The 13141-nt window shown below is 40.6% G+C and overlaps 5 non-coding genes across 5 annotated transcripts; all 5 read left to right on the top strand.

Moving 5' to 3' along the window:
• The first annotated feature begins 4244 nt into the window (after nt 1-4244).
• Nucleotides 4245-4353, top strand: trnal-caa. Its single transcript has 2 exons — nt 4245-4282; nt 4308-4353. It is a non-coding gene; the product is annotated as a tRNA-Leu (tRNA).
• Nucleotides 4354-4793: 440 nt separating this feature from the next.
• Nucleotides 4794-4902, top strand: trnal-caa. The gene is made up of 2 exons: nt 4794-4831; nt 4857-4902. It is a non-coding gene; the product is annotated as a tRNA-Leu (tRNA).
• A 207-nt stretch (nt 4903-5109) lies between these two features.
• Nucleotides 5110-5218, top strand: trnal-caa. Its single transcript has 2 exons — nt 5110-5147; nt 5173-5218. It is a non-coding gene; the product is annotated as a tRNA-Leu (tRNA).
• Nucleotides 5219-5646: 428 nt separating this feature from the next.
• Nucleotides 5647-5755, top strand: trnal-caa. The gene is made up of 2 exons: nt 5647-5684; nt 5710-5755. It is a non-coding gene; the product is annotated as a tRNA-Leu (tRNA).
• Nucleotides 5756-6084: 329 nt separating this feature from the next.
• On the top strand, nt 6085-6193 carry trnal-caa. Its single transcript has 2 exons — nt 6085-6122; nt 6148-6193. It is a non-coding gene; the product is annotated as a tRNA-Leu (tRNA).
• Nucleotides 6194-13141: the final 6948 nt, after the last annotated feature.

Below are 13141 nucleotides of genomic sequence, written 5' to 3' on the forward strand. Positions count from 1 at the left end.
ATATGTATATATAGAGTTTATCAGCTCGTTCCAGGGCTATATGATATTCTTGATGCATCGTTTTATGCACATTTCCTTAAACATCTGCCAGATATATTTGCTTAACTTTGAGATCTCCACTTGAGTTGGAATGATGTTTGATTGCACAGCATGAGTTTGTAAATCCCACTGTTCTGGGCAGGTTAAAGACTCTGCAAATCCACACAGGTGTTTTTCAGTTATTGTTAATTAGACTAGTGCTCAGGCTGTGTTGTGAACTGCATGAGTTGCTATGTGCTAATAATAATGAGAAAGGTGTAATTTGTCCTGCTCTAACAGGTGCAATAAAGCTACAGTAACACGAGAATCAGGGAAATGAATCAAACACGGTCTGCACACGCCCACACAGTCATGAGAAGAGGCCTAATCAGACAAAATCATTGAAATCACCCGTGTAGGTTTCAGGCTGCTCTGAAATTACTTCTCCTCCCCCATCAAATCAATCGTTCGTGTATGCCCACAAAAAGCCTTAGTTTCTAAGGTTGTTCCATAGGTTGCACACGTTGTTCATTTCAGATCAAACGTGTGTGGATGTATTTGAGAGGTTTCCATTTTGAGTAAAGGACGAGAAAAAGAAGTGAAAGCCGACTACAACCGTTTGTTCACGTAGCGTAGGCAGCTGCTAGGAGTCTACTTAGGCAGTTTCTGAAAGTTGGCCAATCAGAACACAGTGGGCTCATTAGCCTTAAAGAGACAGGAGCTGAAATGGCCTGTTTCAGACAGAGGCTGAACTGAGGGGCTGCATGAAGGACCAGTATAAGACAAGGAGGTTTTGAAATGTAAATGATGAAAAGATATTCCAGTAGAGGCCCAGAATAAAGATATAGTCCTGGAAATGTGCATGATACAGCCCCTTTAAACTCAGGTTTGACAATAAATGGATATTATATACATCTATTGCACCTTGTGTATATTGCACTGTAGGGTTGTTGCCAAGGAATTGTTGTCTTCATTCACTTCCTTTCATTTTCCATCTCTCTTTTCATTATAACTGACTCTCTCTAAATCTGGACTGATATTTCTCTCTCTCCGTTTCCATCTGTCTCTTCTCCTGGCGTGTGTTTTGTAGTGGATGAAAAGCTCACACACACTCGTACACACCAGGATGACTGGGTTAAATACAATGGATGCTAAGCCTCTGCCTCGGTGTGTGGCAGATGGAAGGAGAGAGAGAGCGGGCGAGAGACATAGCGAAACAAATGCAGGTATTTTTCACGGATGATCTGAGAGGCCTTAATTTTGTCTGAGCACATAAAAGTCTGTGTTTGAATGAAAATATGCATTGTGTGTCCATGTTTACATCTGTATTCTTTAGTGCATTTGTTCATCTGAGTTTGTGTGTGTGTGTTTCATCCATACATACACCTGAAAACGTCCGTGTGAACATGTATGTCGACGCGTATTAATATTTGTGTGTGTGCAAATGTGTATGTCTGGATTGTTTCAGCCATTGTTGACCAATCTGGGTTGATCGATGCACACATACGATTGATTTACTACATGATGAGCGAACATGACATAACATGTGGAGAGCAGGAAGAGGAAAGCTGTGAATGGAGTGGTAATGTGTGTGTGTGTGTGTGTGTGTGTGTGTGTGTGTATATGTGTGTGTTTGAGTGTTAGTCAGTTGACAGATGTGACCATGCAGTCTAATCATTATGTTGAATGTAAACATTACGCGGCCTGGCAGAGGGAAACGCCATAATCTTCAACAGAGATGATGAGTTAAGCGCGTGCTGTGTTTTTTAGCCCACTGGCCACATACCAAATGTCCAGCTGTCATGCACATTTTAAGTAAAGATTGAACCCCCAGAAACACTTGTAGTATAATGAATACTTTTTTTAATTTTGTATTTGTTTGTATTCTTTATTCAACAAGGAAATCTCTTGAGAAAGAGAGATCTGGCCGAAATGAAGGCATCAAATAGTCAAAACCATATTTTAGGACAGATTTGTAACTGGAGCAAAAAAATAAAACCTTAGAATTAGATAACAGCTATTCATCATCTCTGCCTTCATCTGAACAACTTCTACCATTAATCAAACCTCAAAAATAAAGGAGGAGGAGGAGAAGGTGCGAATGTAGAGAATGATCAGCACCAACTGCATGGTCTGAAAAGTGTAGCAGCAAAGATGCCATGTTGACATCAGTGTAGAAAGCTGCTGATTTACAGCGCCAGGCTCAGTGTTAATCCATTTGCATTAAACAGGGCTTCTGGTCTTCAAATGGAGCTGTGGGTTAGAATCTTGCCGCTGACATGTTTATTTATTCGCTTATTTATTTATATCTTCATATTTCTCAGTCATAAATCTCACATGTTTCTCCTGAAGTAAACAGGTAGATATAAATATACAGAGAAAGCAAAGACACTGGGGAACATATTGTATGTACATGTAACAGAATGATCAAATCATAACCTGATTAATCAGTACTCCTACCTGGAGTTGGATCTTCCATCGTATCCAACTAGCAAATAAGCCGATGTTCACCGAGGTTACTGTGTGAAATCACAAGACTTTAAAAAATGTAAACAATGAAATAAAACAGCGACAAGTGATACAGTACAAAATGCATAAAGGTTTCTGCACATGATAAAATAATGGGTCTGTGTTTTTTCACTCAAGGGATATCCTTCCTTTAACTGATGCTGAGGAATCTGGTCTCCAAATAGAGGCGTGGGTTCAAAGACCATTCCTGACAGCTGCTTCTCTTGACCCAGTTACAAATTTGACTGCAGTGGCTGCTTTTATGACAACCTTGGGTCCCCTTGCTTAACTTTGAGGAGCTTTTCTGATCCATAAACTAATTTACTTACAGTGAATTTCTGTATATCATAAACGTAACTTTTAAAATCATAGTGGACACACCATTTCCCCAAATTTGGCCCATCGGGAGCCACCTCTACCACCAAGTGACTTGAGTATGGCCTTGGTTTCTTAAAGATGACAGTCTTAAGACAGTCTTTGTACAAAAAAGTTTGATTAACAGGTTAAAAATTCCCCTCCTTGTCCCTCATTGAAAAATAGACCATCTAATCTAGTCCATTCTCAGTGTATTGGTACTGAAGGTTTCAAGTTTCCACATCACACTTATGTAAACTGCATACTGGTCCACAATTGACTCCAAACTACATGTGATCTCACTAATCATGCTCATAGGTACATGCCTTAAACTCAGATTTAAGGTGAACTCAGGGAAACTTCCACCCTTCAGCATATGACTGTGAAAGCAGCATTCTAGTGTCAAACACATACATCAGTCTACGCATGAAGGTCAAACATCCAAAAGAAGGAGCAAGAAGGAAAATAAATTTTAATGACTGGAGAGGGACTTTAAGTTTTGGAAATATGAAGCAATTATGGTCAACAAGAAATCATTTGCAACCAGCTCTCTATGTGTCCAGACTTAAAAGACTTGAAAGAATCACTTTTGTTAATCTGTGCAGGGAGCCTAATATACAGTCTTCAGGATATTTTTACATTTAGCTGTATTTTGCACATCTGTTATTTATGCATCATTTGCTATTTATCAACCTAGACATACCCTGGACATCTGTGTCTCCGCCAATGGCTGCTATGTCAGTGCTGCTACACTGGAAAAATTCTTTGTCTCTGAGGATGTTTGTGACGTGTTTGGGTTTAGTCTATCATCTGGCTTCTACCACACATTTAACACAGTCAGTGGAAGTATTTGATGCTCACTATTAAACAATATTGTGAAACCTGGCACAGATGCAAGGTTGTCTGACAGTCAGGATGGCCTAAGGCGCCAGACTCAGACCTTCCAGAAGTCCTGATGTCAATTTTTTTGGTGTGAAAATGAAGATGTAATCGTCAGTGATACTATCTTCACCATGTACTGAATACAAATACAATATAGATCACACAACTCGAACCGCACAAGTCTCCAGATGAAGGCATGGGCTCAACTCCCACTCCCATGTCAGAAATGCCTGATTATGTTGCTGATGTGAGAAACATGCTGATAGACTACGCAGGAAAAGAACAAGCAGTCCCTGATGGCCTAATGGTCTAAGTTACCAGTTTAGGATTAGTCTTTTCCAAATAATTGAATTTTTGTTCTCCCAATGGAGTTGAGTGTTCATATTTTTAGTCTTTTAGTGAAGACAATCCTTACAGTGTACTGAATAAAGATACATGTTTGGTAGATTTCTTTGGTAGACAAGACCAAATAAGCATGACTGGTCAGGATGGCCGAGTGGTCTAAGGCGCCAGACTCAAGGTTAATCCTTCCTAAACAATGGGACTTCTGGTCTCCTAATGGAGGCGTGGGTTCAAATCCCACTCCTGACACATTAAATGTCTTATTGAAAAGAAGATGTACTCTTCAATGCCACCTTCACCAGGTGCTGAATACAATTACAATATACACTTGTCTCCTGGTGAAGGCAATGGTTCAAATCCCACTCTTATGTCAGAAATGCCTGATTATATTGCTGATGTACACTCTGTTCTTGAAAGAGAAACATTTTTGGTAGACTAAACAGAAAAAAGATAAGCGGTCAGGATGGCCTAAGGGTCTAAGTTACCAGTTTTAGGATTAGTCCTTCCCAAGCAATCAGACTTTTTGGTCTCCCAATGGTGTTGAGTGTTCATATCCCCTTCAGAGAGGTTTTAGTGAATACAATCCTTACAGTGTAGTGAATAAAGATACATATTTGGGAGATTTCTTTGCTCACACTGTATTTCATACAAATACAAATTTGGTAGACAAGACCAACCAAGCATGACTGGTCAGGATGGCCGAGTGGTCTAAGGCGCCAGACTCAAGGTCAATCCTTCCTAAACAATGGGACTTCTGGTCTCCGGATGGAGGCGTGGGTTCAAATCCCACTCCTGACATGTCAAATGTATTTTATTGAAAGGGATGTACCCTTCAATGCTGTCTTCACCATGTACTGAATACAATTACAATATACACTAGTCTCCTGGTGAAGGCAATGGTTCAAATCCCACTCTTATGTCATAAATGCCTGATTATATTGTTGATGTATACTCTGTTCTTTAGAGAGAAACATTTTTGATAGACTAAACAGAAAAAAGTACATAGTCAGGATGGCCGAGCGGTCTAAGGTGCCAGACTCAAGGTTAATCCTTCCTAAACGATGGGACTTCTGGTCTCCTAATGGAGGCGTGGGTTTAAATCCCACTCCTGACAGATGACATTTTTTTTGTAAATGAAGAGGTACTTTTCAAAGTCATCTTCAACATCTACTGAAAACAAGTACAATGTAGATTAGGTGATGTTAACCGGAGAAGTCAGAATGCCGAGTGGCAGAGTAGTCTAATGGTCAGGTTATGCTCAATATTAAGTAATACGTATGATCTCCTGTCCGACCTCGTCCATTCAGGAATCAAATGTGTTTATAGTTGTTCTGAACGGCTATATAGGTCAGTCAGACTCAAGGTTAGTCTTTCCTGACGAATGGTACTTCTTGTTTCCAAACAGAAGTGTAGGTTCAACTTCTGCTGCTCACACATCAGAAATAATTAGTAATTTTACCAAAGAGAAAACGCTGCATACTATCTCTTGTCCACATCAGAAAGAGAAAGAAGGTTGATAGACTAAGCTCTAAAAGCAAAGCTGTCAGGATGGCCGAGTGGTCTAAGGCGCCAGACTCAAGGTCCATCCTTCCTGAACAACGGGAATTCTGGTCTCCGGATGGAGGCGTGGGTTCAAATCCCACTCCTGACAGTTCAATGCCTTTTAGTGAAAAGAAGAGGTACCATTTAACCCCATTTTCATTGTTTACTAAATACAAATACTATGTAGTCTGGGCGATGTCAACTGGAGAAGTAAGAATGGCCAAGTGGTCTAATGCTCAGGTTAAGCCCAAAAAGAAGTTTGCACGACCTCTTGTCCGACCTCGTCAGAAAACAAATGTGTTTATAGTTGTTCTGAATGGCCCAACTTGAAGGAGGAGTGAAAAGCCCACCATTCTAAAGAGAGGGGAGATGTGATAATGTGTCCACAGTCTTTGAAAGAGAAAGAAGGCTGGTAGACTGCACTCTGAAAGCAAAGCTGTCAGGATGGCCGAGTGGTCTAAGGCGCCAGACTCAAGGTTCGTCCTTCCTGAATAAAGGGAATTCTGGTCTCCTAATGGAGGCGTGGGTTCAAATCCCACTCCTGACAGTTAAGATGAACTTATACAGTTGGTATTTCAGTACAAGAGCTAGATTTATCAGGATGGTTGATTGCTCTAAGCCACCAGACTCAAACTAAATCCTTCTTTAATAGTTGGTCAGATTAAGGGTAAATCATTCTGTAATAATTGCATATCTGATTAGTTCAAATCACTTTCCTGACACATCCTATCATACTTCCTGTTTTTAGTGGCAAGAAGAGATAGTGTATCACAGTCAAGAAAAATTGAAAGTCTGCTGATGTCAAGTGTTTTTACAGTCAGGCAGAGGATTTCAGGCTTAATGAGCAAACACAAGAAAAGAGAAAATTTAGCAGTATTAGAATATTAATTAGAGAACAATATTAATTAGAGAACTGTAAAATGTTTTGAATGAAAGTCTTCTCCAGATAAATATAATGTTATTTTTGCATGCATTTTTATTCTTTCTGCATAAGATATAGTATAGTATTATCATGCAGACTGATCTTGCTGACAGACAACTCTCTCTCTCTCCTGTTTAGATCTAGAGGAGGAGGAATGCACTCATGTGTCCTAGTTTTCACAGAAAACACTTTTGGTTACTCTCAATGGAAATCAAGCAACAAGGTTGTGAGAATCATGTAGTTTTTAGGCTGACTTTTACAGCAGCACCCTACACGAGAAGAGTTGTTCTGCAGACAGCTTTTATTTCCCAGGTTGCTGAGAATAAGATAGTCAAGGAGGCGTGCCTGCTGATCCAAGGTCTGCAATTCTACTCATGGAGACTTGAAAAATGCTGGCCGAAGGATAGAGAGTATGCCAGAATAAATAGAGCCAGTGGGGTGTTTCATAGTTGACGGTGCATGACAACCTAACTCCCAGTTATGGTCATTTTTAATGTTTTGTACTTGAATTGAAGGACACTCAACTGAATCACATTTGTGACACCAGCACACTCACAACTCAGTGCAGAGGCTCCACACTGTATGGTTATAGGGTATTTTGCTTCATCACAAAAAATGACTGATGTTTGCGATGTTACATAGGTCACTCATGATGTGATGGATGAAATTTAGTGCATAAAATATTAATGTCCTGTGGGTAAAATAGCTTAGGATTCATGATTATTGATTCATTTTAGAGACAAAGTCACTGCAAATTTGGTGTTTATTGAATCTTCTATTACAAACATAATATTTTTCCTCCCAGTTCAATCATAACCCTCATCATCATTTCATACCAAACGGCAACTACCATGGCGTAAAGCTGAAGGTAGTGTGGAAGTACCTTAAAGTGCAATGCCATCAACGGATGCCAGATGCTGGCTCCAGGTGACTCCCATTCAAAAAGCGTCAAGTTCTCTCTAGAAATACTGAGTCAACCAGTCATTATGGTCTCAATCGCGAAATTCAGGCCTTCTAATAAGTGTGCTAGGGGTCACTTGCTCTCCTCGGCTCCGGGACTCACACCAATTCAGACTACTGTCGTAATATTTCGGTGTGTTTGATGTTACTTGATTACGATACTGCCTTGTTAGCAAAATTTAGCTTAAGTACCTAATGTTAGCCCAAGTGTGCAGTAATCTAGCGTTCGCTTCGGCCTTCGGAGTGGGTTTCCAGAGTGTGAAAGGCAACACCCGATACTCCTTATCTGGAAGGTCCTGGCTCCAAATGGAAAAGGTGGCACTGACCATAACAACTCTGAACTTCAAACTGGCTCCAAATGGAATCAATGGGTGATCGCTACATCCATCTTTATAAACAATCTATTCAATTTCCTTCAAACCCATGTTCTCTTTTAGGCCTTAATTGCAACATCTTTTGAACTTTGGAAACAATTTTTCACTCAACTGTACTATTGGTACTGTTGAGTGTCCAGCAAGCTGAATTTGGTGAAAAGGGAGAACAGAAGGTGATTAGAAAGAGGAGTTTGCTGTGGAAGTTGTTGAATTTGCAGATACTGCGAAGGAACAGAGAAGCTCTCCTTTCTCCCGTCTTTATCAGGAATTAGAATGGCCTCAGTGAGACAGCATATAAATGAGGACATTTGAAAACGCTGCACGTTTGCACCTCAGTTTGTCACCTGTGTGTGTGGGTGTGTGAAACACAGAGAGATATAATAACGTATATGAGGATGATGGTAATGATGATAGGAGGAGAGGGAGGATGGAGAGGGGTGCAGTAAGAGAGATGAGGAGCAGGAGAAGAAGAATGAGGAGGGAAAATGTGGCATGAGAAATAAAAAAAAGAGGAAAATGAGGTTCTGATGGAGGAAGTTATAGGAGGGAGAGGTGAATAAAGTGAAGAGAGGAGATGGAAGTATTAAAGGCAAGATGTTAATTAAGGATGGGAGCGAGGTAGACTGTGGAAAAAGGAGTATATAAAGGAGAACATAAATGAGGAGAAGAGAAAGGTGATGAGGAAGAGGATGAAAGGACGAGGAGAAAAGAAAATGGAGGAAGAAAGATGAAGATGTTGAGAGGGGGAGGAAGAGAAGGGAGAAGAAGAAGAGCAAAAAAAGGAGTGAAGGAGAAGAAGGATAGAAGTTAAAAGGGAAATGAAATGATAGGAAAAGAAGTTGATGGATGAGAAGAAATAGATAAGGAGCAAAAGGCAGAGGGGAAAGGGAGGAAGATGAAGAGTGAGAGAAAGGAGGATGAGGGAAGAAAGAGGGAGAAATGAGGAGGAAGAAGAGAAGGAGATGATGGAGTGGTGATACAGAGGAGAGGAGGGGAGTAGTGGTGAAAATCGAAGAGGAGAAAGGAGAATTGATACACACACATACACACAGTTTATAGTGTACTTGTGAGGACCCACATTGCTATAATGTTCTCCTAATCCACCTAAACAGTGTTGCAGGATGATGTGTTTCCTTATTTGGACCTAAAGCTAAACTCTAACCTTAACTGGAAAAAACAAGTCCAAACCCTCTAATAACCCTTTGAAGAAATGAAATGTCGTCACTCACAAGGTCTAAAGCTCAAAATGGTCTTCACAAAGATATAAGGTCAAGAACAAAACGCTACATTCTGTCTACCTAATCTACCTCATTACAACCCCATTGATTCAGAGAGAGGCCATACACAGTGTCACACACACACACACACAAACATAAAACCCCCCCTCTTTCAAAATGTGGATACAAAAAGTGATGTCAGTACTACAGAATCAAATAAGGCATGAGGGAGGGGATCCAAATATTCCCCGAAGCCATCAATAGCACAGGTGTAGTTATCGGCTTCACTGCTCGGTAGCGTCTGCCTACAGCTTGCTGAAACTAAAATCAAGACTAAAAGGGAGAAGGTTTGCTACTGTAGAACAAATCCAGGAATCACAGGAGACTCTGGACATGTTGATAAAATATAACTACAAGAAATGTTTCCAGGGATGGGAGAAGCACATCTCAAGGAGAGTACTTTGAAGGGGATTAGAAACAGAAAGGTTTATAATGACAGTTTTCTTTAACAATTCTGGAAACTTTGAATTGGTTGACAAATATATTAAGACATGGACATTAATTGATGCTAATCTAAACAAGAGACAACTTTATATAAAAGAACATGTACCCTGATTCAATGCATGGTCAAATATCAGACACTTACCTGAGATGTTCTTGTTCCATGTCAGTAATTTCTTTGTGTACATTATGTCGAGTTGTGTTTGTGGTATCCTTCACATAGACCTCTGGTGAACTTTGACACCCAAATTAGTATTGATGACCAATAGCAAACCGTCTCAGCAGACTTTTGAAGGAACCAGGAGAACAAGAGGGTCTAAAAAAGAGGAAGCTATATTAATTTTGTCTCACCCTCCAATTATAAATGACTTTGCTCTACTGGAGTATAAACTGCATCACGAAAGTAATGTTGCATGTTTTACTTACTGCTAGTCACTTCATCACCAATGCACAAATGAGTTTCCGGTGTGAATCAGCACTAAGGAGGTGTGATGTGATACTGACTTGTGGTGATATCAATGCATGGACAGGCAGTCATGTGATCAGAGAACACACATGGCCTACTGACAGCCAACATTTCAATCCACAAGAAAATAACATGAGAAGTTTGAACTAAGCTTAGTCGGTTGCTACAACGTAGTGTGTGAGTTTTATCGATCGCCTGCTTTGACACAGCTGGAGTTGAACATGACCCCCATCCTCCCCTGCTGATCAATGAACACATGACCCGTCTATAAAATAGGCCACGGCACTGATTGATAACTACAAACAAGACATGGCTTTCAATACACATCAATAGAGGATGTTGTCTGTCTGCACCGCTGTGTGTAATGTCACTAGACAGTTTTATGAGATATTAACGTATGAGGCTGATATTGGCCTTTTATTAAAGCTTGATTGATCAGATTTCCGTTGCAGAACTCATCAATAAGACACTGATTGTTTATGGGAGGCCCTTAAATTGTATTAATACTAATACAACATGAGATTCAACATACTGTATGCAAACATAAGGACAATCTATTATGCAGGATTATGGTGGACAGTTTTAGTGTCCCATGATGCTTTCTGGATCAGTGGTTATTTATGACAAGTATTACATCACGAGATAAACATTAGTAAATGTTACTTTTCTTTATTAGTGTATGTTTCTCTTAGTAGTTATAAGATACAGATGGGTGACAAATTGAAGGAAAAATCTCAATAAATGAGTGGAGAAACATAACGAATGCAGATGCTTCCACACAGCTGCACTGCATGGTACAATTAAGCAATTAACACTCACGCTCTGTGGCATGTATGAAAACGCTGAGCAGTCCCAGTTGATTCTGATTTTGTATGAGAATGTATTTCGCCGGGAGCGTCAGTCACAAAGGCTGCTCAACTGGCTGGTGTTTCAATAGGAACAGTGACTAACATGACATCTGCGTTTAAATCTACGGGAGATACGTCAGTAAATAGGGTCAGAAATCATGGTCGACGACACACGCTCGATGACCGTGATGCTCGTGCGTCAGTGCGCTATGTGAGTAAAAACAGAAGAGCAACTCGTCCTCAGGTGACTGAGAATGTCAATGCAGGACGTGATCAGACTGTGTCAGCAAGAACGGTCCGTCGACAATTACATAGAGAGGGATATTATAGTAGGGTTGCAGTGCAAAAACCCCTCATTACAAAGATGAATGCACATTTGAGAGTTCAGTGGTGCAAAAACAATAGGCACTGGTCTACAGAAATGTGGAAAATAGTGATATGGTCAGATGAGTCATCCTTCACCATATTCTCGACAAGTGGGCGAGTGCATGTGTGGCGTACACCGAGAGACCCTGAATGCTTGACCCCTACTGTGAGGGGATCTGGTGGCTCTGTTATGCTGTGAGGGGCATTTTGCTGGCATTGTTTGGTTCCACTTGTCCCTTTAGAGGGAAGGGTCACTGCAAATCAATACAAAGTTGTTCTGAGTGATCACCTTTATCCTACGATGAAACATTTCTATCCTGATGGGAATGGTCTCTTCCAGGATGACGATGCCCCAATTCATAGGGTACGAGGGGTCACTGATTGGTTTGATGAGTATGAAAATGATGTGAATCATATGCTATGACCAGACCTCAACCCAATTGAACACCTATGGGAGGTTTTGGGCCGACAACACTCTCCACCACCATCAAAACACCAAATGAGGGGATATCCTTTGGAAGAATGGTGTTCATCCCTCCAGAAGAGTACCAGAGACTTGTAGAATCAATGCCAAGGTACGTTGAAGCTGTTCTGGTGGCATGTGGTGGCCCAACACCTTCCTGAGACACTTTATGTTGGTTTTTCCATCAATTTGTCACCCTTCTGTATTTCATAAACTCACAACAGTATTCTGTAAAACATTTTACCCCTTCCAGGTCGTAGCTGGTTTATTTTAACAGTTCATTTTAACTGTTAACTGTTCTAACTGAGAGATTTGGCCCTTCTCATGAAAAATGAATGGGATATCACGATGACGCTCCGCTTGACACTTTCTGTGTCTTTTCGAGATGCAAAATACCTTCTGTCTCTGCAATTTTCTCCTGATTGACCATCACTGATTGTGTGATTGTCTGCCTATCTGAGTCTCCTTTTTTCACCTTAATTTTGCATCTGAAGAGCCTTTTTTATCTTTTTCTTTTCAGTATGTGTGTATTTTCTTTGGTGATATAGGACCAGATCAACAGGGAAAGCACAACCAAGGGTTTTGTGTGGTCACAAAACCTTTTTAGTCGTTCACAACTGAACTTTTAATGGCCAAAACTGTCCTACTGATGTGATTGTCTTACTTGAAACTTGATGACTGTAACCTCTTCATAGATGTATTCAGAGACTCTAATGCATTTATTTGATTGATTGATTGATTGATTGACTTGGTCGACTCTTTTCTCTACATGAAGCTGAACACAAAATGCATGACTTAACCCAACATAAGCCTCCATGTCAACAGTGTTTTTGTGTAACTGTTCACGTGTTACACTGGTGAAGAATGTGGAGCTACAGGCTGTGTGAACGCAGAAAAGCTGTATACACGTTAACTGTCATGTCAGCACATGTAGGTACCACCCCAGGCTTTGTGCGTCTGTATGGGTGTATTTATCCTACACATGCAGGATACCGTATATTATTCGTCATGTATGAATGTGTGGCGCCTCGGGCAACGTGAGCTCATCCTCGGCCCGGGATTCACCTCTTATTAACCAATCAGAGGAGAGAATACGTGATAATAAGTTGGGCAATTTTTCACAATAGTTTCTCTCAGAATGCTTTACTGACGACACATATCGCTGAAAAGAAGATTTTATGAGAGAGGAACAACGCGTGTGAATAACTCAGGGCTCTCCGTAGCTGAAGTATGGCAATTATGGGCTGCGGGGAAGTAAACATGAGGAGAGGAGTGGCTGGTGAGGTGGGACTGAAGTGAAGGTCAGACCAGTGTTTCTCCTTTTAATGCTGCCTCCGAGCGCTACAGAAAGCAGTTATTTATGGCTTTTGTGGTTAAA

This window comes from Thunnus maccoyii, chromosome 8, assembly GCF_910596095.1.
Source record: "Thunnus maccoyii chromosome 8, fThuMac1.1, whole genome shotgun sequence".
Classification (NCBI taxonomy): Eukaryota; Metazoa; Chordata; class Actinopteri; order Scombriformes; family Scombridae; genus Thunnus; species Thunnus maccoyii.